General features: G+C 35.9%; 1 protein-coding gene across 3 annotated transcripts in view; it reads left to right on the top strand.

Moving 5' to 3' along the window:
* The window catches only part of Cab39l (calcium binding protein 39 like), a 113,341-nt gene that overhangs the window by 33,530 nt on the left and 56,965 nt on the right, over positions 1-22,846 (top strand). The window contains exon 2 of one of the 3 annotated variants that reach the window (XM_023560490.2): positions 12,765-12,896. The exons of 1 other annotated variant lie outside the window; for it this stretch is intronic. The gene's annotated coding sequence lies outside the window, so the exon portion shown is untranslated. Of the gene's footprint in view, positions 1-12,389; positions 12,897-22,846 lie in introns of all 3 variants that reach the window. One more of the 3 variants, XM_063232806.1, reaches the window with a different exon arrangement.

Below are 22,846 nucleotides of genomic sequence, written 5' to 3'. Positions count from 1 at the left end.
CAAGAGGCTCGCCAGCTCTGTATATATCAATACATGGAGATAGGTCCAAGTTTACCCACAGTGGAGATAGTCCTCTTCTTTCAAGAATTGTGCAGGTGGTCCCCCACACTAGGCTCACACACAGCTATTACATCTGCCTGAAGAAAGGGATGCTTTTCTTTTCCCGTGTACCATTTGTTAGTCAATTTATCCATCTGCTATAATGCACCAATCTCTCTCTGATTTTTACCAAAATACCATATAAGCTAGTAACAGCCCTAAAAGTGTTAGCAGTATTAATAGAAGTTCATTATAAAAACTTTTCTGTCAAAAATTATGCAATAGTGCTTATTCAAATTAAAGTTATGACCAACAGAATACAAAATAAAGATTATGGATCACTTCCTTTGTACTTTGTTATTAATTTCAAATTAATAAATATCATGGGCCTCAAAGCATTTCTAGAACATTTGAGGTTGTTCGTACTTATGACTTAAATTAAATGACTAGTAGTCTTTTTTTTTTTGGTATGGGAGATCAAACTCATGACATTCTTACCAGGCAAGCGCTCGAGCCACTGAGCGAAATCCCCAGCCCTAAACGGCTAATAGTCTTATTTTCCTTGCCCCTACTTATGACTCTAGTTTTTGGATAGAATAATCTGATCTAAGATTATATATATATATAATATAAGATTATATATATATATATATATATAAATTATTTTTAACCATGTTCCTTGATTTCCATTTTTATCTAATGATCATAGTTTCTGGAGGTTTTTTGAGGGTTAGAACATTGGAAAAATCTATTTATTTAAACTCATCTCATTATACTAGTTTTCTAGTTTGCTTTTGAATCTAATTGTATATGTATAGGTATAAATACCCATAGTGGTGCTGAAAGTGAGATGAAGCATTTCTGTTTATATGCATACAGACCAAGGTTTAGACAGGATAACTAACTTCTGTGACTGCACATGTCAAATAAATGGTGAAGCTAGACTAAAATCTAAGCTTTCTGTATCTCTTTTCTTTTTTGTTTTGTTCTGTTTTGTTTTTCAGTACCCCGGGGATTAGACTCATGACCTCATGCTTGCCCAGCAGATGCTTATGCCACTGAGCTAAATCCCAGGCCGTATGTCTTAGTTACTTTTTACTCATCGCTGAGACAAAATACCTGACACCCAAAATTGGGAAAGAAAAGGTTTATTTCTTACAGTTTTGGAGGTTTCAGTCCACACTCAGTTGGCTCCAAGGCAGGCGGGCATGGCTGGGCCGCAGTTCATGGCGGCTGCAAACAGCAAGCCGGAACCAGCAAAGAGCAAGACACGCCTTCTTCCTGCCATTACATCACATGCTGGCTCCACCCCTTTGAGGGTGGAGCACTGACACCAGCAATCCAAGCACTAGACAATGAACCATCACAAATACACAATGCAAACTCATGAGGCCTGAGGGACACAGACATAAACCATGACACCGTATATCCCTTTTCTATACATTTTTAAAATGCTACATCCATGGTAACACTGCTTTTAATGAAATTACTTTGGTGTGATTGGCATAGTACAAACTCAAAAGTTCTTAAACACATGGTTAATGGTGTGTTGACAGGTGAATGTGTGTATCCCTGTTGCACCAAGTGTAGCACTTTGTGTCTGCCATGGGTTTAATAACATGATGTGAGTTTTGCATTGCGTGTATTCCATTCCAGAGTAGTGACAAGTCAACCACAAGCAGACTTACATACTTTTATTTTTTATTTTTGCTTTAATTACTCAGTTTATTTTACTGCTTCATAACAGTTTTCCCAGCTCTTATTTTGGTTTCTAACATTCATTTTAAGTCTACAGATTTGTACAGTTTTGTCTTCTGCTTGGCTTCAAAAGTTTTGTGGATGTCTAATCAGTTTAAACCCATGCTTATGTTATTAGAATGGAAAGGACTTTCTTAGGCCTGGGATTTGGCTCAGCAGCATAAGTACCTGCCTGGCAAGTGCAAGGTCATGAGTTTGATCCCTGGTACCAAAAGACAAAAAAAAAGAAAAGAAAAGAAAAGAAAAAGGACTTTCTTTACTAGCCATGGTATACTTCCAGACTTACATTCTTTCAATACATAATTTTTTTCAAGGAAGAGAGCAATAATGAATATTTAGTACTTACTAGGTGGCAGGCATTATGTGTATTATTTCATATGATTCCATAACAAGTCCTAGAAGTGTATATTGTTATTTCCAATTTAAAGATATGTTACACTGAAATCCAGGTTTGCTTAATTTTAGAGACTCTGTGGCCAGAATTACCAACCACTTCGTTGTGAATAATGTTCACAACAGCTTATCACAAAATGACCTTAGAGGCTAGACTACATCCTTAGTTCTGTCTGAAATAGAAATGATACTAAGAGCTAGAAATATCTGTGGCACATGGGTGGTGTGACAAGTTTCTAGGAAAAAACCAGGAGCAGTTTTTTAGTTTGGGGCTCCCTTCTTAGTTTAAGGTTATTAAAGAATAAATCAAATGCTATTCTTGGGCCATGTGAAGGTATAACTGATATTTTATATCTACACTATTGTCTTTAGAAACAAGATAAAAGAAACAAATGCATGAATGAGAAAAAAGCCAATGAAGACCCTAAGGCAGTTATATTTCCAAAGAAGTCCCATCCCTTCACATCTCCCAGGCACTAAAGTTGACCAAAAAACAAGTACACTGTTTCAGCAGGAAAGACGCTGGATAGGAACCTCCCATGGAACCTTCTTAAATGTAATTTCAGAGTTCAGTGGTGAGGGAGACTCTCCTAGAGACCAAAATTGGAGGCATCCAGTTTGGTACCTCAGGAACTCATCTCCATCTGGGAAGAGCCCAGGTGGGGTTGCTTGCTCTTCCTGTCTAGCAAAGTACTGTATGTACTGATGGTGCTTCACATTTTCATTGAAAGTATATTTTCAATTTTCATGTGAAATTATATTTCTGATGTTCTCCTTTTCCATTGCCTTGCTTTTTGGAGTGGAGTGATAAATTTATAATCAAGCTGCAAGGTGCTTAAACCATGAGAAGCTTCTTCCAGTGTGATTGAGAGCATGTAAACAACAGAGATTTTGGAACTAGATGCAAGAGCTAACCAAGTGTGAACAAGGATGAATGCACTATTAATCTCATTTGGAAAACTTGCCTAATGTTAGGCAGCACCATTCTTGAAATTATAGATTTGGGAAAGGGTAGGTGTGGATCCTGGCAACCAGGTTGCTTTGTACAGTAGTATATAATACACAACCAAGTGGCATTAGAGAGCGGTGTGTAATACACTAATGACCCTGAGTGTGTAGTCTTTGCAGGTATATCGCTGCACAGATCATTTCACCCAACACTGCCCGTGATGCCTCAAAGTGACCTGACAGAAAGCTTACGTTGCTCCTACTGCAGTCATTCACTAGGGCCACATAGTGTGAGCCTCTCGCCGTGCCTCTGCCCTCCCTCCTGGTACTGTCAGTCACTTAGCTCTCGGTCTCAGTTGCCAAGCTGCCCAAGGAGAGCATCTCACTCTGTGATTTCTGCTGGTCCACTGTTACTTGCCTGATCCTAACAGAACCAGAGTCATTTTTCAGAGACTGAGATGGCTAACAAGAACCTATTGAGATCATAAGGACTACAACAGCATAATCTATTAGGTACCATCTTTGCCACCATGTAGAGAAAGACCAGCTGTGAATGAAGACAACACAGGAGAAACATGATAAGAAGAGAGATGTCTCTAATAGGGCAGTCTACGCTTGGGCTGAGGTTGGCTTAACCAAGGTTCCTCATCCTTGGCACTGTGGACTGTTTTGGATGGATAATTCTTTGTTGGGGGCATATGTTTTCTGATTGTAGCATGTTTAGCTGTATTGACTAATAGTCGACTAATAATTGTGACAGTCAGAAACATTATTACATGTTTCCTCAGCTAGATATAAAATCTTCCTTAGCTTAAAAAAAAATCTTCCTTAGCTTAAAAAAAAATCTTCCTTAGCTAAGAAACATTACTGAAGAGTTTTTGGTTGTGTGATCTTTAAATCTCCTTTTTGTTGAACTTATTCACATTGTCTGTCACTCCCAGCTCAAAACAGTTTTAGTTAATGCTTTATTTCTCATGACTATTATATATTAAGTAAAAACAAATTTATTAATTAAAATAAAGTAAAATCAGCATTAATCCACAGTTGGCACTAAATTTCAGGTGTAACAATTAATAGGAATATTGTTTGTTTGCTACTTTCCATGTTAGAGTCTTGATTATTTATTTATTTATTTAGGTTTTTTTGAGATAAGTGCTCACTATGCAGTGCAAGCTGGCCTTAAACTCACTGTGTAGCTCAGGTTGGCTTTGAATTTGTAATGACTCTCCTGCTTCAAGTGCTGGCGTTATGAGTACACCACCAGACCTGATATATGTGTGTTCGGATGTGTGTGTATGACAAGCCACATTTTGAGCCCTTATTATTACTGACTATTCATTATGTAAAGCAGTACAACCACTATGAAAATCTGTGTAGAGATTTCTCAACAAAACTAAAAATAGAAATTCTGTTCCACCTATTTGTCTTCCAGGAATCTTCCCAAAAGAGTTAAAATAATCATATCACAGTAACACATGTATATCCATGTTTATAACAGCACAATTCATAATGGCTAAATCTTGGAAGTGCCTGATAAAATCAATCAACAGGCGAATGCTTAAAGAAAGATGTGGTATTTATACACAATAGAGTACTGCTTCACCATAAAGAAGAGTAAACTTGACTCAATTGTAATAAAATGAATGTACCTTGAGACCACATTAGGTGAAATAAACCAAACTTAAATATTGCATGTATATGAGAAACCCAAAATATAAATAAAGAGCAATACAAAAGGTAAATAATAGGAAATAAGGAAATAGATCTTTTGCAAATAGAAAGGGGGCCTCAAGATGAAGAGTAGTGGGGAAAGGTAATAAACAAAAGAATTAAAATGTTCATGTACATTTACCAACCCCCCATGAAAATGTAATCATTATGTATTGCAAGCAGATACTAATAAAAAACAAAAATTAAAACAATCTCAGCACTTGGGAGACGGAGGCAGGAGGATCCCTGCAAGTTTGTGGCCAGCCTGGTCTACATAGTGAATTGAAGGTTAGCCTGAACTAGATGGTAAGACCCTATCCTAATAAATAAATAATGTAAAAGCCCATACATAAAATTCTCAAGAGTTTTATAAGAAGTTCTCTTGTTTTTTTTTAATTAGAGTCAAATTCAATGAGTATTCTTAATTATGTCTGGTTTGAAAAAAATCACTATATCTTCTCCACACAAAGTTTGAATATTCACTTGTATTTTCTCTTTCACGGTTTAGTGCTTCCATCTTGATATTGGTTGTCTTTATTCTTTATGTCACTTACGCTAAGTATTTATAAATTTTATTGATTTTTTCAAATTTATTTTTGTTTCATTATTATTTTCACTTTATTTCTGCTCTCTTTGCTTCTTTGGTTCTTTTAATTTTGGGCTTATCTTTTTTTCTAGTTTCCTCAGGTGAAAACTGAGGTCAGTAAAGGCTTATCTTTTTCATAATGTAAGTAATTCTTTTTTGTGTGTGTGTAGCAGGGATCAAACTCACAGCCTCATGCTTGCCAGGCAGGCACTTATGCCGCTGAGCTAAATCCCCAGCTCCATAACGTAATTGATATGAACCATATCTCTCTATTACCAGTGGCCCACAGATTTTGATATGTCATCTTTTTCATTCAGTTCAAAATACTTTCTACTTTCCTTTTTTATTTCTTTATTGACATTGATGATTTGATAGTGTGCTGTTTATTTTCAAAATATTAGGAGATTTCCCAGGTATATTTTATTAGTAATTTCTGAGTTACTGTGATCAAAGAACATTGTTAAATACTCTTAAACTTTTTCAAGCTTGCTTTAGACTCAGAATATGATCGGAGATGGTAATCACACCATGGATACATAAAGGAATTTGTATGTTATGGCTTGTGTCTAGCTGTCCCCCAAAAACCTCATGAGGTCATAGATGGGGCTTTTTCGGAAGTGGCTGGATCTACCATGTGTGATGCTGGGATTGATGCATGGTACAATACTAGGATCAAGGACATTGAGAGTATGATTTGCTACTCACTCTAAGTACCCTGCATAGGATATAAGGAATAGAAAGAGCCGTGATCATCCCTTGCTTACTTCTGTTGTCTTCTGTTGGCCATAAACCGTTTCTCCTCTGTGATGCCTCTCTGCCAAGCCACCCTGCCTTGGAGCCAGCCAATTATGTACTAAAACTTCCACAAACTGTAAACCAAATAAATATCTCCTCCCTTAACTTCCAGATTTAGCTCAGTGGTATAAGTGCCTGCATGGCAAGTGTGAGATTGTGAGTTTGATCCCTGGTACCAAAAACAAAAAAAGAAAACACTACATTCTCTTCTAAAGAGATTTTTTAAAATAAAGAAAAGAATCATATTTGCAGATCTGTGTGGCCACTGTTTCTGGTGTTATTCACGCCTTTGGAAGATTTCCATTTAGTATAACATTTTTTCTGCCTAAAGCGTACTTTAGTATTTCTTGTGATTCCGATCTCTTAGTGATTAATTCAGCTTTTCATTGCATTCATTTCTGAAAGATACTGAGTTTTCTTTTCATTATTGTGATAACATTGCTCTGCTGCTTTCTTATGTGCATTTAAAATCCTTTGTGGTTTTTTTAAACAGTATCATGCTATGCAGCCTTGGCTGGCTTTGAACACTCTAGGTAGCCCACAGTGACCTCAAATTTGCAAATCCTCCTGGCTCAACCTCCCGAGTGTTGGGATTAAGGTATTACATCTGTGGCTGGTTAATGTGCATTGTTTTGGAAGTCTGCTCTCATTTCCTTGTGTGTAATAGACCTTTTCTCTATTATGACAGGCTTTTATTTTCCAGTACTGGGGTTAAATCCGGGGCCTTCTTTACACATGGCTGCATTCCCAACCCTTTTCAAATTTTTATAGTCACTAAGTTGCCTGGGCTGGGCTGGAACTTGTGATCCTCTTGTCTCAGCCTCCCAGAATACTAAGATTTCAGGCATGTCCTGCCACACCCAGTTTGGAGTTTGTTCTCTTAAATTTATGAGCTTACAATTTTCATTAAATTCAAAACATTTTCAGCCATTATTTCCCCAAGCATTGTTTTTTGTTCCCCCTGCTTCTTTCTTGTTGGAATATAAATGGTATATTTACATACCTGTGTGAGGTTTTCTCATGGTTCAAGGATGTGCCATTCTTTTCTTTTCCTTCTTTTCTTAAAATCTTTTTTTCTTTCATGTATCTTTGAGCTTACTAAACATTTCTTCTGCAGTATACAGTCTGCTGTTCATTCTGTTTAGTGTAATTTTTTCTTTTAGAAATTTAGCCTTAATTTCTAGAAAAAATTTGGATCTTTTTTACATTTCCCTTAGCATACTTATCTTTAATGTACTTAATTTTCTTATGTTTTCTTGGATCTATGGAATTATGTTTATATTAGACATTTTAATGTCTTTTTGTAGAAATTCTATCATTTGTGTAACTTGTGAGTCTGTTTTTATTGACTAGGTTTTTTCCATAATTATGCACTGTGTTTTCTTCCATCTTTGCATGTCTGATTTTGTTGCTTTGTTTTGTCTTTTGTAATACAAATTTAGGGCCTTGCAGCACTCTTATTATTGAGGTACATGCCCAGCTCTAACTTGATACTTTCTTAGTAGATGCCAGATATTGTCAATGTTATATTGGTTAGGTGTTTTTTTAAGATCCCTAGAAACATTCTTAAATTCTATTCTATGAATGGACAAGTTATTAGGGAAGTACTTGATCCTTTCAAGGCTTATTACTAAGCTCTATTAGAAGGAACTGGAGTAATTTTTAAAATGGACCTTATTTGGTCCCTCTACTAAGGACATAACATTCTGAGGACTCAACTGATTTCCTGTATATTATGAGATTCTTTCTTTTGGAAGCATGAACTGTTCCCAGTCCTGTGTGAGTACTGGGAAGTTTTCTGTCTGTTCCTTTCAGGGATTTTACTTTGACTTGGGGGATTTTCTCACAGACGTAGTGATTGACAGTTCAATGAAGATTTGAGGGGAACCCTCTTCGTATTTCCAGGGCTGTCTTTGCAGCTCTCTTCTCCATGATAGAAATTTGTGAATTCTTGTCCCATTGGCTTTCCTGAATTCTTAACTCTGGCTCTTCAACTCAGGGACACATCCCTCTGTCTGGGTCTTCCTCTTGAGCCTGGAGCTATTTTAAAGCATAATTTGTTTATTTCTTTTGCCTTAGGGATTACTGTGCTGACCTGGCTTGCAGCCAGTGTCTGAAAACTATTGTTTTGTGTATTTTGTCCTTATTTAGTTGTGTAAGGCCAAAAAGTAAATCCAGCCCATTACTCCATCATTTCCTGAATTAAAGGTTCCCAAAAATTGTGTCATTGTTCTCTGTCTAAATAATTTTTAAAATGTTCTTTTTTGTTTAAATTTCAAGTATTAATAAATGTTTTAAAGGAATATTGGCTTACCTGTTGAAAATTTTAAAGTAACTTGTGTTTTTATCATGCTTTTATTTAGTCAGGGAACGAAGCTTGTCCCATTTCTTTTTTTGAAATAGTAAATAAATTTCTTTGTGGCCTAATAAGGTCTTGTTTTGTGATTTCCTTATATGCATTGTTTTGAAAAAATTTACTACATGTTTGTAGTACATACTGTTTACATGCCTGTGTGCAGTGCAGTCATGCACCTAACACACCCCAATTCCTTTTCTCATCCCCTTTCCCCCCTCTCCTCCTCTCTCCCTCCATCTTTTGATCCCTTTCTTATTTGAGAAAGCTCTATCTCCCTGTTTTCTATTATCTTTTTTTTTTTTTGTCTTTTTCCTTTTTATCGGTACCGAGGATCGAACTCACAACTGCCTGCTTGCAAGGCAGGCGCTTATGCCGCTGAGCTAAATCCCCAGCCCCTTTTATTTTGTTCTTTATAACTTGATTTTTTCTTTTTTTTTTTTTTGGTACCGGGAATTGAACGACCTTGTGCTTGCCAGGCAGGTGCTTACACCGGGGTTTATTGAGCTAAATCTCCAGCCTGATAACTTGAGTTTTCATATAAGATAAACCATGGGATATTCAAGCTTGTATGTTTGATTTATTTCATTTAGCACTATGGCCTCAAGTTCATCCATTTTCTTACAAGTCCCTCAAGTTTATTCTTTCTGGCAGAGTGGGACTCTATTGTGTATATATGCCACATTTTATCCATTCATCTGTTGGTGGACACAGGTCACTTTCAAGATTTAGCTATTATGAGTTGTGCTGCTATAAACATAGGTATACACTATCATTAGATTATGACTTTGTTTCCACAAGATCTGTAGAAGGGAAATAGCTGGATTGAATGGAATTTCAATTTTTAGTTTTTTTAAGAATCTCCATACTAATTTTCATCGTGGTTTTGCTGGTTTACATTTATACTGCCAGTGGAGAAGCCCCCACTCCTAACCACCTGAAACCTCACCAGTATTTGTTATTATTTGATTTCTCGAAGTGGCCATTCTTTCTAGGGTGAAATAGAATCTCAATATTGTTTTAATTTGCAATATTGAGCATTTCTTCATGTATTTATTGGTCATTAATACTCCTGTGTAGTGTCTAATACCCATATTATCCGATTTATTTTTGAGTTCTTTATGTATTCTGGGTATTAGTCCTCTGAGGAATATCTGGCAAAACTTTTTCACGTTCTGTAGGCTGTTTTTAGTCATTTTTATTTTAGTTTAGGATATGGTGAGAAATATGTGTCTAGATGCAGTTTTGCATGTGGATAGCCACTTTTTCTAAATCATTCATCAAAGAGGCTATCTCTTCTCCAATGTATGTTTTTGGTCCTTTGTCAAGGTGAAATCGTTTCTGCATTCTCCATTCTGTTCCCTTGATTCTCATGTCTGTTTTTGTGCTAATATCATGCTGCTTTTACCACAGTAACTTGTAGTATAACTCTGAGTCTGCCTCTTGCTTTGTTCCTTTAACTCAGGATTGCTCCTGTTATCCTGTGTCCCCTCTGGTTCTATATGAACTTTATGATGGTTTTCTCCAGTCCTAAAATGAAGAATAAAGAACACTGTTGATATTTTGATTGGAACTGTGTTGAAGTATGGTTATATTTTGGAAGTATGGTTATATTGACTGTGTTGGTTCTGCCTGTCCAAGAACAGGAATATCTTTCCATTTTCTGATGTCCTATTCAACTTCCTCTTGCAAAGTTCTAGAGTTTTTTGTCATAGATTTTTTTCACTTCCTCAGGTTAATTCCTAACTATTTGATTTTTTTCCCTGTAGTTCTACTGTAGATGGTATTTTCCCCCTATAATGGGGGAAACCAATGGGGTTATTATTAATGTACAAGGAGTGCCATTGATTTTTGTGTGCTGATTTTTATATCCTGCAATATTACTAAAATTGACTATTACTTCTAAGAATTTTAGTGGATTTTAGGGAGAAGGTCTTATATATATAGGATCATATCACCTGTAAATAATAATTTGACCTTTTGTTTTCCTATCTCTTTCTCTTTTTTTTTTCTTTCCTAATTGCTCTTGCTAATGTTTCAAGTACTATGTTGAACAGGAGTGGTGATAATGGCCATCCTTGTCATGTTTCTAATTTTAGAAGGAAAGTTTTCAAGTCCCCCCCCCTTTTTTTCAAAAATACATGGATATACATGGGGATGGTTAAACCTCAAGGCTTTGCAGATGCCTGATTAAGTAAACGTTCTATCACTGAGCTACACTGAGCTACATCCCTAGCTCCTATATATTTTAAATTCTTTGACTTTACTTAATGACTTTGAATCTATTTTAAAGTGACTAAAAAGTTTTTTAATTAGTATTAGTAGTATTATTCTAATAATCACTCTTATAAAATTTGAATTTCTTTGATTCTACCAGAACTCTGTGGAATATAACCCAAGGTACTAGCCACTTAATACCCCTTACTTACTTAGGATAGTTTCTATTTAATATCTCTTTAAAAATAGAAAATAAAACTAACATTCTTATGGAACTACTAATTGAAAGAATAATTGGCAGACCAATGCAGTCCTTTTTATATTTTAAGACAGAATGTCATCAAATTGCATCAGAAGTTGCCCTTGAATTTATAATCCTTTTGCCTTAGCTTCTTGGGTAGTTGGGATTATAGACCTGATATTTATTTAAGTGTTAAGGAATAACTAAGGTACCTTATAATATATATATAAAACTGTACTTTTGTGTATGAGTGGTGTGGGGGATCGAACTCAAGACCTTGTGCATTAAAACTCTATTTTAAATGAACCAGGTTAAGAAATTTATATCTTAAAGCAAAGTTTTATTTGTTTATGTTTTTAAAGTTTATGAACAACTATTATATATATTTACTTTTTATCTCACTTAAATGCATATTCTTAGTGATATTACAGTTTGACAAATAGTAATATTGATATGTTACTTAATAACAGACTAACAATTAGTTTTGTTAGCTCTGTAATTGAGAAATATATCACAAGAAGGGCCTAAAACTTTAGTTTGGAAACCAATAATAGGAAACAGTCTCTGCCAAGGAGACTGAAATAGAATTCTGGATCAATTCTGACTAGTTTCTATACAGAGCCAGCTGTTTTTACAAGCTGTGTACATTACCTCCTAATTCCAAAAATTGTACAAATGCTTCTACACCTGTCAGCCCCCATCCCATTCGGCTTTCCACCTAATTCCTTATCTCCAAGTTTCACAGAAAGATCTATAATTTTAAGATATTTTTGCTCTGTGATTATAGGTGTATGATAATCTTTAAAACATTTTTGGTATTTTTTAGCCCTTATAATTTTTATTAAAGAAATATAATACATCCTGACTAGAATGCATATTGAGGAAAAACTTTATTTCCAGATGAAATAATTATATCCTCTAATACATGATTAAGCTGTTTAGCTTTTTTGTGTCAGTGTTTTCCATGTTCTTTATAATTTTCCCTTTATAACTATAAATGTTGGTCTAGGTTTAAAATACACCATATTAAAACTTCACTAACTTTTCATAAAATTATACTGTTTAAATTATAAACATTTTAATCCAAATCTTCCTTATTTTTTACATCTCAAGAGTAAGTTCTTAGTACTTGCACCACTTTATTATAATTGGGAAAAGTATCTTCCCTGAGGAGTTAACACATTAGCAGGTGAATCTCTTAACACTATCTGCATGCCTTTGTCAGAAATCTCTATTTACATTTTAAGCAAAGATGGTGAAGACAGTTTAATCAGTTGACAAAGCATTATGCATTAAGTTAAAAATTTAAGGGAGAAAAAGTAATGAAAAAAATGTTTGCTTCTCTTTAGGCTTTTTCATTTTTCACCCAAGAATTAATTTCGCCCCAGCTTTACTGCCTTACACACATTCTTGTGACATTACACACTGGGAGGGAGGGAAAGAGAGAGCCGTGACTGTGGTGTGTGTCTAAAAGCGCATGTTAGGAGAGGAGGAGAAGAATAAGCAAGCTGGTTTGACCAGAAACAGAACTGCCTGTGACAGATTAAGAGACAAGGCTTGGAATCTGAGAGCAAGCAGAGTGGAAATTTACAGCTGCTCTGTGTGAGCGTTCAAGTGATCATTTTCTACTAACGTTTTCCGGTGGTGACTGTTACTCTTCAAAGACAGACCAGAAAGTGGAGACGCAATTGTGCAAACTCTTTTTCTCTGCCATGCTTTGGTAGCAGGAGGCTTTCTCTATTAAATGGAAGATAAAGACTACTTCCTCCAAAGTGTTTTGAGCCCGGGAAAGAGCTGTCTTCAGCACCTCACCATGGATCTCCTTTAGACAAGCCTTGGTGTTTCTGTACCATTCGGTGAGTATCGACCAAGTTATGTCTACCGGTTTGGGCTGTAGACAAGGAATTAATGTGGTACACTTCATTTTTTATTGGGGTTCTAGGGTTATGCTAATATAGTTAAGAGTTAGCTGTTACCTTGTTTTTTAATACATGATGAACGCTGTTACTAGGAAAGGCTTGAAAAAACAACAACTACAAAACAATGCTTCTCTGTTGCCTAAGGCACTTGAACCATTACCAACTATTCTGTGTCCACGGAATATCTTATTTTGGAAATGGGTTTTTATTTACATAGAGTTTCCAAAAATAAAATAGTGACAGTATACTATTTTTCATGCCTGTCTTTTAACTGCATGAAAATTCTGAAGTTATCTTTTTCTGTACATTGTCCATAAATTTAAAGTTAACAATGTGATGTTTGACGTTATAAGTTATTGTAAATTGCATAATTTTCTTATACCTCAAATTAAAATATTGATGCTATTAATTTAAAAGGATATACAATTTTAATGTTGACAGCTACTTTGATATTCATTAGGTAAATCCTGATTTTTTCAAGGTTCTAAAATGAAAATAAAAATTAGACAATTTATCTGTAAAATTTGCCATTTGATATAAAATGAATGCATACAGATTTCTAAGTGAAGGAATAAAGTAATTATTTTGTGCTTAGGGCTGATACTAAGCTTTCATATAATCATACTGTTCTGTTAAAGAGCTATTATAACCAAGTAGGGGTCCGTGTGTGTGTGTGTGTGTGTGTGTGCGCATGCATGTATGTGTGTAAGCACAAGAGCAGAGAAAAGAAAAATAATTTTTTAATTATATTTGAATTATATCCCAGTGCCTTCATTTATATCATCTTTGCATAGGAGATTACATGATAAATATACATACTAAATGATATATATATGCTTAAAGACATGGACAGAAAGCATACTGTTTTTATCTTCTTAGAAGGAAAGAAGGAAATGTGTATTGGTAACTGCTAATTTAACTCCCTGAATACCATATTGAGCAAAGTTTTCAACCTATCCTGTGCTAGTTTCAAGAAACATGCCCTTTGTCATTGATTCCAGTGACCAAGTAAATAGGCTAACATGAAAACTTTTGCAGCATCAGTAAACATATTAAAAGGGTTTGTACTCTGGATATAAAATGGCTATGCTTTCTCTAGTATTTCCTCTGTGTACCCAGGAGCCTGTAGAACAGGTTCTGTTTTGTAGAGTCACATCTGTGGGATCTTGTTTGCTTGTTTGTTTGTTTTGTTTTTGCCTATTGACCTGTGTATTAGAAGCAACTTAGCTGGTTTGTAGAAGTCTTTTTCTGGACCTGTACCTTATACTTAAAGTCCAAAGTAAATGTAATAGAGATAATATCACCAACCAACTTCTAATTCTTCACATAATTTCCCATATTCAGTCCTTAAATGGATGAAAAATTTGCATTCAACTTAACATTCTTTGGGAAATAAATTTCTTTTATTTTAAACTACTCATTTGCTGGTGTTACCTTAGCGATGGTACCATTTCTTAAGCCCACAGGAATGTAAATATAGAAACCAAGAGTAAGTCATTTGCAATTTACAAGTGTTTTGTATTTTAGAAGTTTGTTTCAGTGGGTTGTTGGAAACTTAGAATCCATTTTCTTTGGGAAACAGTGTATCAAGTGACTTCTGGGCTTTTACTATAACTTAAGGATATATTTTACTCACACAACAAAAAAGCTATCATCACTTGAGAGATATTAGAAAATCTATTCTAGTATGAAACTAAGCATAAAACAATTATGTTGAAGAAGACATTATTTTTATTTATCCTAAATGTTAATGCTTGAAGAAAAGGATTAATACTAATATTAATAGTAAGTGAATGGTATTTGTAAAGATGCTTATAATACAGGATTTTTAGTTACTTCCACAAGCTTAATGGTTAATTTACTCCTTACGAAATCTCATCTAAAGTTGAAATTAGTAATCTTTCCTTACTACAGGAATATATATAAGCCATTACTTTTATGTTAGCCATTCCTGAGCTCTGGTCCATATAGTAGGCACCTGAAATAGCTATTATAGCATGACTGAACTGTGTCTTTGGTTCACAGAAATGGGATGGTAGGTAGTCAGAAAGAAAAAGAGAAAGAGGTTTCAGGGCATGCGTTTCAGTTTTTGGCATTACTTTTAATTTTATACATAAAATTTAATTTTATAAATTTTATGCATTTCTTATAAGAAAGAGATGACTTGACAAGAACTGATCGATTTGTGAGCTGTGGATTAGGTAGGTAGGCCTAATTTAATGGGGGAAAAGAAAGACCTTGGTGTAGCTTGGTGGCAATCCTGAGTGAGGGAGGATAGTAGTGACAGGGAAACAGTTGAAAACCTAAGTATCTTGAGTACGTGAGACATTCTGGAGTCAGTCCCAACACAAACTCAGAAGCGTTATCTATCTGCATTTGTTTACTAGGTCCAGTATGAAGAAATATGACTCATTTGAAAAACTTAGATTAAGTCCTTTTGAGTTAATTTTATTTTTGTTAGCTCTGAAAGTTGCTCTTAAAGTAGCAACGTATAAAACTTAAAAGTAATGCAATAAACTTATACAATAAAAGAAACAATATAATGCATTCAAGTTATATTTATCTTTGATGATTTTTTTATGATAGGACAAGTTTTCTGTTTAATCAAGAGACATTTTCTTCTTTGTATTCCAAATTGTGTTTAAAAGAAAGTAATGAGTTTGAGTAGACCTAAATGACATATAATAGCTTCTTAATAAATTTTTGTTGAATGAATTCATGTGTATTTGGACAATTTCCTGTTGTATGCATATACCTGTATATTTATAATTGTGGCTTAAAGATAATAGTTAACTGATAGTCCCTTAGCAATAGAAAAAGTCTACTAAAACTACATTAACATGCCTGTTGGTTATGATCATACTTAATGTTCCACTGGTAACTAAAGTAATTGACTTAAACTGAAATCTTTACTGCCTATGAATGAGTAATATACTCTCTAATTTTGTAACTTACATGTCTTAAAATTCCAGCAGAAGCTCATTAAGCCTCTTCCAATTTGGAAGTAATACAGGATTATATTATTTTCCAGCCAGAAAAACTGAATCAACTGTGGATGCCTCTAGGATAAGAAATAACTTCAATTAAATCACATTTCATCTCTATAATCCCATGTTAAGATTTTTATTGATTGACTATTGATAGTCACAGAGGCCTATAGAAGCTATGAAATAGTTATATTTCAGAGTATACTTAGAAAATTTCAACAATAACAATATCTAACCAAAAATTTAATGGATATATACTATGTATGTGTTTATAGGAAAGACTCAAAAAACTGAATTATGAATGTCTCTTCATAATTCTGTTGCAAAGAGTAACCATTTGTGAGTTTTGGTGAGATTTGGTGCTTTGATTATAGTTTGTACTTTTTAAGAATACTGATCTGGCTTCAGATCTCTGCCCTAAAATGAAATTCTTATATTAAAATTATCATGATAATGGGCTGGAGATTTAGCTCAGCGGCATAAGCGCCTGCCTTGCAAGCAGATGGTTGTGAGTTCGATCCCTGGTACCGATAAAAACGAAAAAGACAAAAAAAAATTATCATGATATTATCATTATTAACAATCACTAATAGTTAATAAATGTAGAATTTTTTTAGCTCCAACAAATGCTTGGAACTATAAACAGAAACATTACCTAGGGAGAGAAGTGACTAATGAATGAACCTAATGGCTGAGTAACTAGTTTTTTCTGGAACAGTCATAAGGCCCTTGTATCAGTAGATGCATATCTAACTTCATACATTAATTCTGTTTTAAAGTTTACTTCAGTGTTACAGTGCATTAGAACTAAACATTAATGATTAAGGGACATGGTTTTCTCTTATAAAAGAGCATTAATTTGATATGTCTGGCCAAGACTTCCAGATGAATGAGCATACATAAAAAGCTTCTCACAGATTTTCCATTTCTGTATAAATTGTCCATTTTTAGAAAACTCCTTCAAACTTTACCAACAAAATAAAGCTTATAAAACTAAAGTCATTCTTAGTCATTTTGAACTGAGAAGGAGGATCGTCAGGGAAAGTATACTTTATTGTCTGTATTTGCTAGATTTCACTTAGGTCTGTAGGAGTTCAAGTACAGAATTCAGTTGTGGTGGCCTCCAGGTACATTTAGGGTGAATACTGAAAAATAGAAAAATTGGAAGAAGATACTGATTAAGAGATATTTTGAAATCAATATGCTTTGTAATAAATGTGATATCATAATTTATATAACTATAATATACTTTTTAATTTGTTATATGAAGACAGTTCACAATTACAGTTTTGGTATAGGAGTCTTCTTGGATAGAGCAAATACAATAGAACATTTAGGGTTACATTTTTATTTTAAAACTTACATATGAACAATGTATCCATTTTAAGAGACTAGTTCAGTTAGTGTTGACATGTATATTCGCGTGACCTCCATCCAACCAGGACTTTAAAAATTAATCTTAAAGGATAAGTTATGTGCCATTGATGCATTTTTATTGCTTTTATTTCTGTGAGTTCTATTTCAAATACAGATAAAAGAATGTTAATCAAGGCCAGGGATTAGCTCAGTGGCCTAAGCGCCTGCCTGGCAAGCACAAGGTTGTAAGTTTGATTCTGGTACAAAAAAAAAAGTTAATCTTGAAACCTTTCTGAAGTTTTTTGTAACATGGTGGTAGGTTTATTTTAATTTTTTGTTGCTGTCATTTTTGTTTGTTTAAAAGAAGATTCATGTGTCTTAAGTTTAAATTAACAAACTGTAAGATACAATTTTAGAAATGTTTTGTTGTTGAATTTGAAATAAACTTATGTGAAAGAAATTGAGGTTTCTTTTTGAATTGATTTTCTTACAGGGAGTTAGCGGTTTGGGTTTATATGTTTTTTAAAAATATAGTTTATCTATGGAAATTTTGAGATTCCTGTTGATTTTAAAGCTAAATTTTTTACTTCCTTAAATTTTCTGAGGAAACCTTTAAAATTGGAGCTATTGGTGAGCAGCACATTTGGAAGTTAGACATAAAGGTCTAGCAATACTCGTTAGCGACCTAGGGAGAGACATTTATTCCACTTTGAAATGTTTTAAATGGAATAATGAGGCATTTAGTGCCCTGTGACCGCTTTTCCTAGGAAGTCCTTTCTACACTCTCTCCAGTTAAATTACCCACTTGAGTGATTGAGTGTAAGCCATTTTTAACAGTGCTTGCATACAAGTTAGGAATATGAAATCTTACTGTGTACCAGGAAGGGAATGCTGCCAAAGTCTACTATAAAATCTCCAGGGCCTGAATTCCCTGAGAGGAAAGCTAAGTGATCTTTTTTGGCTTTCTCTCCAGAATCTAAGCCAAGTACTACTCTTCATGAAACTTCATAGCCAAAGAAATCATATATGACTAATGCTTTGAAAAGACCTGATGATCAGATATATTCCACAGTTTAAACTTTAAAAAGTGGTTGTTTGTCCATTTAAAATATCATTTGAGAGAAGGTGTTCCCCTTGTAAAAGCATTTGCGTGGTCTACTATACAGTTTGGAAAAAAAAAAAAAGAACATTTGGAAGAAAAGGAAAATTAATCATTCATGGCAGACTACACTGCCCAGAGGCAATCACTATTAACGTTTTAAAAATATTTCTTCTATGTGTAGATTTTCTGGTTTGTATTTGTTTGCTTTACATAGTTGTAATTATCTCCTATAACTGAGATACTACTTCTGACTATTTCTACTATTAACATTTCTATGCAGGGGCTGGGGATTTAGCTCAGCGGCATAAGCACCTGCCTTGCAAGCAGGCGGTCGTGAGTTCGATCCCCAGTACCGATAAAAAAAAAAAAATGAATATATGTCACAATTTGTTTTATTATTCTCCTTTTATAAATTTAGATTGTTCTCAGTTTTTCACCATTAAAATGAATATTGCAGTAAATATTTTTCCACATGAAGAAAATTCTTTATTTTAATTTTCTTAAAACAGGCTGCCAGAAATGAAGCTACTTCAGTCAGAGGTTGTAAGCACTGTAAGGTTCTAGAACCACAGGGCCAAATTATTGTCCAGTTTATATTTCCACCAGTACGTGATGAGAAAATTTGTTGCACTGCATTATCAACAGAGTTGAGTTTGTTAAAACAATAACAAAAAGCTTTGTTATATAGTGGGTAAAACAGTATTTCACTGGGAGTTTACATTTTTTAAAATTATAGAGAATGTTTAAACATTTACTATTTGTTAGCTATAATTCCTCCTTTGTGATTTTTCTATTATCTATGTATGCCTTCCTTAATGTTTTTTGTTCATGTTAAAGAGTTTTCTTTCTTTCTTTCTTTCTTTCTTTCTTTCTTTCTTTCTTTCTTTCTTTCTTCTTTCTTTCCTTCCTTCCTTCCTTCCTTTCTTCCTTCCTTCCTTCCTTCCTTCTCAGTACTGAGATTGAACTCAGGCAGGGCCTCACACATGCTAGGCAAGCACTCTACTACTGAACTACATCTTTATTCCTTGTCTATTTCTTTATTTTCTTCATTTTTATTGGTGCATATTGGTTGTACAGGTAAGCAGGATTTATTTTGGCGGGTCTGTGCATCATGCAGCATACTGTGATCATATTCCTCTCCTCATTACCCCCCTTACATGCCTTCCCTCCCCTATTCCCTTTGTCTTACCTAATAATAGTCTCCCTTCTACTTTCTTTTTTTCTTTCTTTGTCTTATTAGATTTCACATATTAGGGAGAATATTGTTATATTTGTCTTTCTGAGCGTAGCTTATTTGGCTCAGCATGATGATCTCCAGGTCCCTCCATTTTCTGCAAATGACAAGATTTCATCCGTGTGTGTGTGTGTGTGTGTGTGTGTGTGTGTACAGTCTGTCTGTCCTTCATTGTTTAGGTTGTTTTTCTTTAGTTTTTGTTGCCTTTTCTGGTTTTCTGGGGAAACCCTGGGTGTTTTGTCTCACTGTACCCAGTGAGCCCTTTGAAGCAGTTTCCCAGTCCACTGCCTAGCACAGCATGGTGCTCAGGAAATGTATTTTTATTTTAATGGTACATTTTAGTACCGGGTTATGTTTTGTTTTTTGGGTTTTTTGGGGGCCGGGGATGAACTCAGGACCTTGCACTTGCCAAGCAGGCACTTATGCCGCTGAGCTAAACCCCCGGCTCCTTGGTACATTTTCTGTGCACACAATGATAACATCCATCCTAGGAAATTTGTTCCTGGACGTGATATATCCTGCCTCTTTTTTCTCACGTCGGGAATATTTTTAGAAGGAGTAAATGTAGACCGACTGTCCCTGCCAGTTGCCCTCAGTCAGTGTTTCGTCATCCTTTCTGCTCGGTGCTGAGTTGGGTAGCACGGTGCTCCTGGGCGTGTCTTCAGCCGTTGGCTGGCCTGCTGTCTGCATCAGGTCCCCCCTTAGGATGTCTGTTATAGCTTTATAGACATTTAATTTTAGAAACACCTTTTCTGTCCAACTATGCAGGACGTTTCTCTCCTTTTCCTGGGCTGCTTTTTAAAACAGAAGGACAAACTGTTGTTGGCTGCTTACCCGCTTAGTGGATCTTGACGTTGGAAGAGTGCATGCAGCAGGACCCGCACCAGTCAGTGTGTGTTATGGCCGGGTCAGATCGCACCCTGCAGAGGACAGTGGGGGAGCGTGGCCTGGGCTGTGCTTGGCCCGGGAGCTCTCGGTGTCAGCCGTCTAACATCTCCAGGCCGCTGGGCTGAAGTGCAGTTAGTGCCCACACTGGATGTCAGCGTTATGTAGCGTGAACATAATGGCATAATGATGATAACAGTTGATAGAGTTATTTCCAAAAGATGAAAAATATTAACAAAAGATGAGAAATATAAAATAAAAAGCGGCCTTTATTCTGAGAACACGGAGAGAGATGACCGGCAACTCCCACCGCTGGCGTCCGGCGATCTCTCCGGCGGACACGCGGCGTGGGGGCCTGTAAATAGCCTCGGTTTGGGGTGGAACCTAAGGCGGGCATTAGGGATACACAGGTAGCCCATTGGTCCTAGGTTTGGCGCCATATGTAAATTCCCTGGGGCGGGAAGATGGCGTCACAGGTAACTTCCTAGGGGCAGGGCAAGATGGGGCTTTCTGCTTCCGGTTGTGGCTTTCCTGGCTACAGTGTCCTGCCTGGGCCAAACCTTTCATATCCCGTCTTATGGTTATTATTATGAAAAGGGGTGAAGATTTCTCTCTTTAACTACTTCCTGCTGGCAAAGGGCGCTGTACTGGAGCCTAGGGGAGTCGACGGGATGAAGGTTGATGCCCAGGTAGACACTGGTGCCAGGTGTTTTGGCCAGGACAGCTTCACTGGTGAATGCACATATGTCAGACTGGAAAAACAAAGAGACAAAATGTTATGAGGAGACATGGCACTGTCATATTTAAGGACCCAGGTGAGGTAAAGGGAAAGGTGCCTTTGATTTAGACATATCATTCTATCAGGACCATGTTGAGGTAGAAACATTTCCATGGTGAGGCAGAATTCTGAAAATTAAACATGGGGTTAGGAGGAGTGGAGTTATGAGAGGTGATTACTCCCCCATCTGAAAGCATAAAAGTTAAGACGGTAGGTTGATGAGGCTTGTCTCTGGTATGCATGATGTTGGAGTCTGTAGGCAATACTGTTAAAGAGTCCTGCTGTAAAAATGATCATTAATAAAATGTAAGAAATTAGGAACCAAAGTGGATAACAAAACATGACTTAGCCTGTTAACTGTGGCTGCGAGGCCTTCGTGAAACGGAGATTGGGTAGGCGACAGAAGATGAGATGACCACTCAGAATGATCAGATTTAGGGCTGGGAGGGCATCTCTTAGCCTGAGTGATGTGGAATCAGGATGGCAGTCTAGCAACTTTGATTTAGGCATGGGTCACTGTAACCTGGTTGTAGTCCTTGGAATGATTTGCTGTAACAGAACTTTAGCAAGTATGAGAAAGGCTTTTATGTATCCTGAAAAAGTATAAACCAAGTGAGAAGACAAAAATGTATCTGTCAGTCTTGACCAGGGTACCTGAGAAATTGGTGAATAAGATAGGAAGGGGGTGGTCTTATATCACTGAGGAGAGGTCCACCAGCAACAACAGGTAGGAGCTGTTGAGGCCTCAGTGTGTCTAAGTCAGCCTGTATAAAAGGCATTTTAAGATTTAGGACTGGGACCTGCACAAAATAGGCCCTGTTTGTAATGTAAATGGCATAGGTTGACCATCAATACCCTGTCATAGAGATTGATGACTTAATATAGCAGCCTGAATACTCAGGAAGAACTCTGTATATATGGCCTCTATGTCCACAAATAAAGAGAATGTCTTACCTGAGACTTTAGTGCGACTTGGAATCCGAGACAGACACCTTAAAGGGGGCTGTTGTTGCCCTGAACTTCCTCAGTCTTCAGCAGCAATTTTCTGTCAGTGACGAATCTAGCAGTGTCAACATTTTCTGTGAGGGCTAGGATGACTTACCCACTCTCTGGTGGCTAGGACAGTCCAGTAGCCCTAGAGTAAGGTCTCAAAGAATGCCAGGATGGGGCATTTTCTTGCCCAGTATCTTCTGCTGCATTTGAGCGTGGTCCATGGAGGGGGCAGGCAGCTCCACCTTGTATAGGTTTACCTGTCTCAGAACTCCAAGTGTCACAAGTGTTAAAAATATGAAAAAACATATTAAGATCTCTATAAGGTTTGAAGGTCAAGTTTTGCCTTTTTGTTTGGGATTTGGACTACAGTACAATTAAGTAAGTATGCAGGAATTTAATATTGGCATTTTGGATTAAAGAGCAGGCTTTATCTGGATGGCACATTGCTTTTTATAGGGTGACACGTAGAATTAACAAAGCTTTAGTCTGCCAAACAAGGCTTTAATGGAAACATTTTGCAGTAAAGGTTTAGCAATCTTATGAATAAATCAA

The sequence above is a fragment of the Cavia porcellus genome, unplaced genomic scaffold, assembly GCF_034190915.1.
Source record: "Cavia porcellus strain 051 isolate PalLab524CR breed Dunkin Hartley unplaced genomic scaffold, mCavPor4.1 scaffold_21, whole genome shotgun sequence".
Taxonomy (NCBI): domain Eukaryota; kingdom Metazoa; phylum Chordata; class Mammalia; order Rodentia; family Caviidae; genus Cavia; species Cavia porcellus.
The sequence above is the reverse complement of the archived record's forward strand: the minus strand, read 5'-3'. Positions and strand labels throughout refer to the sequence as shown.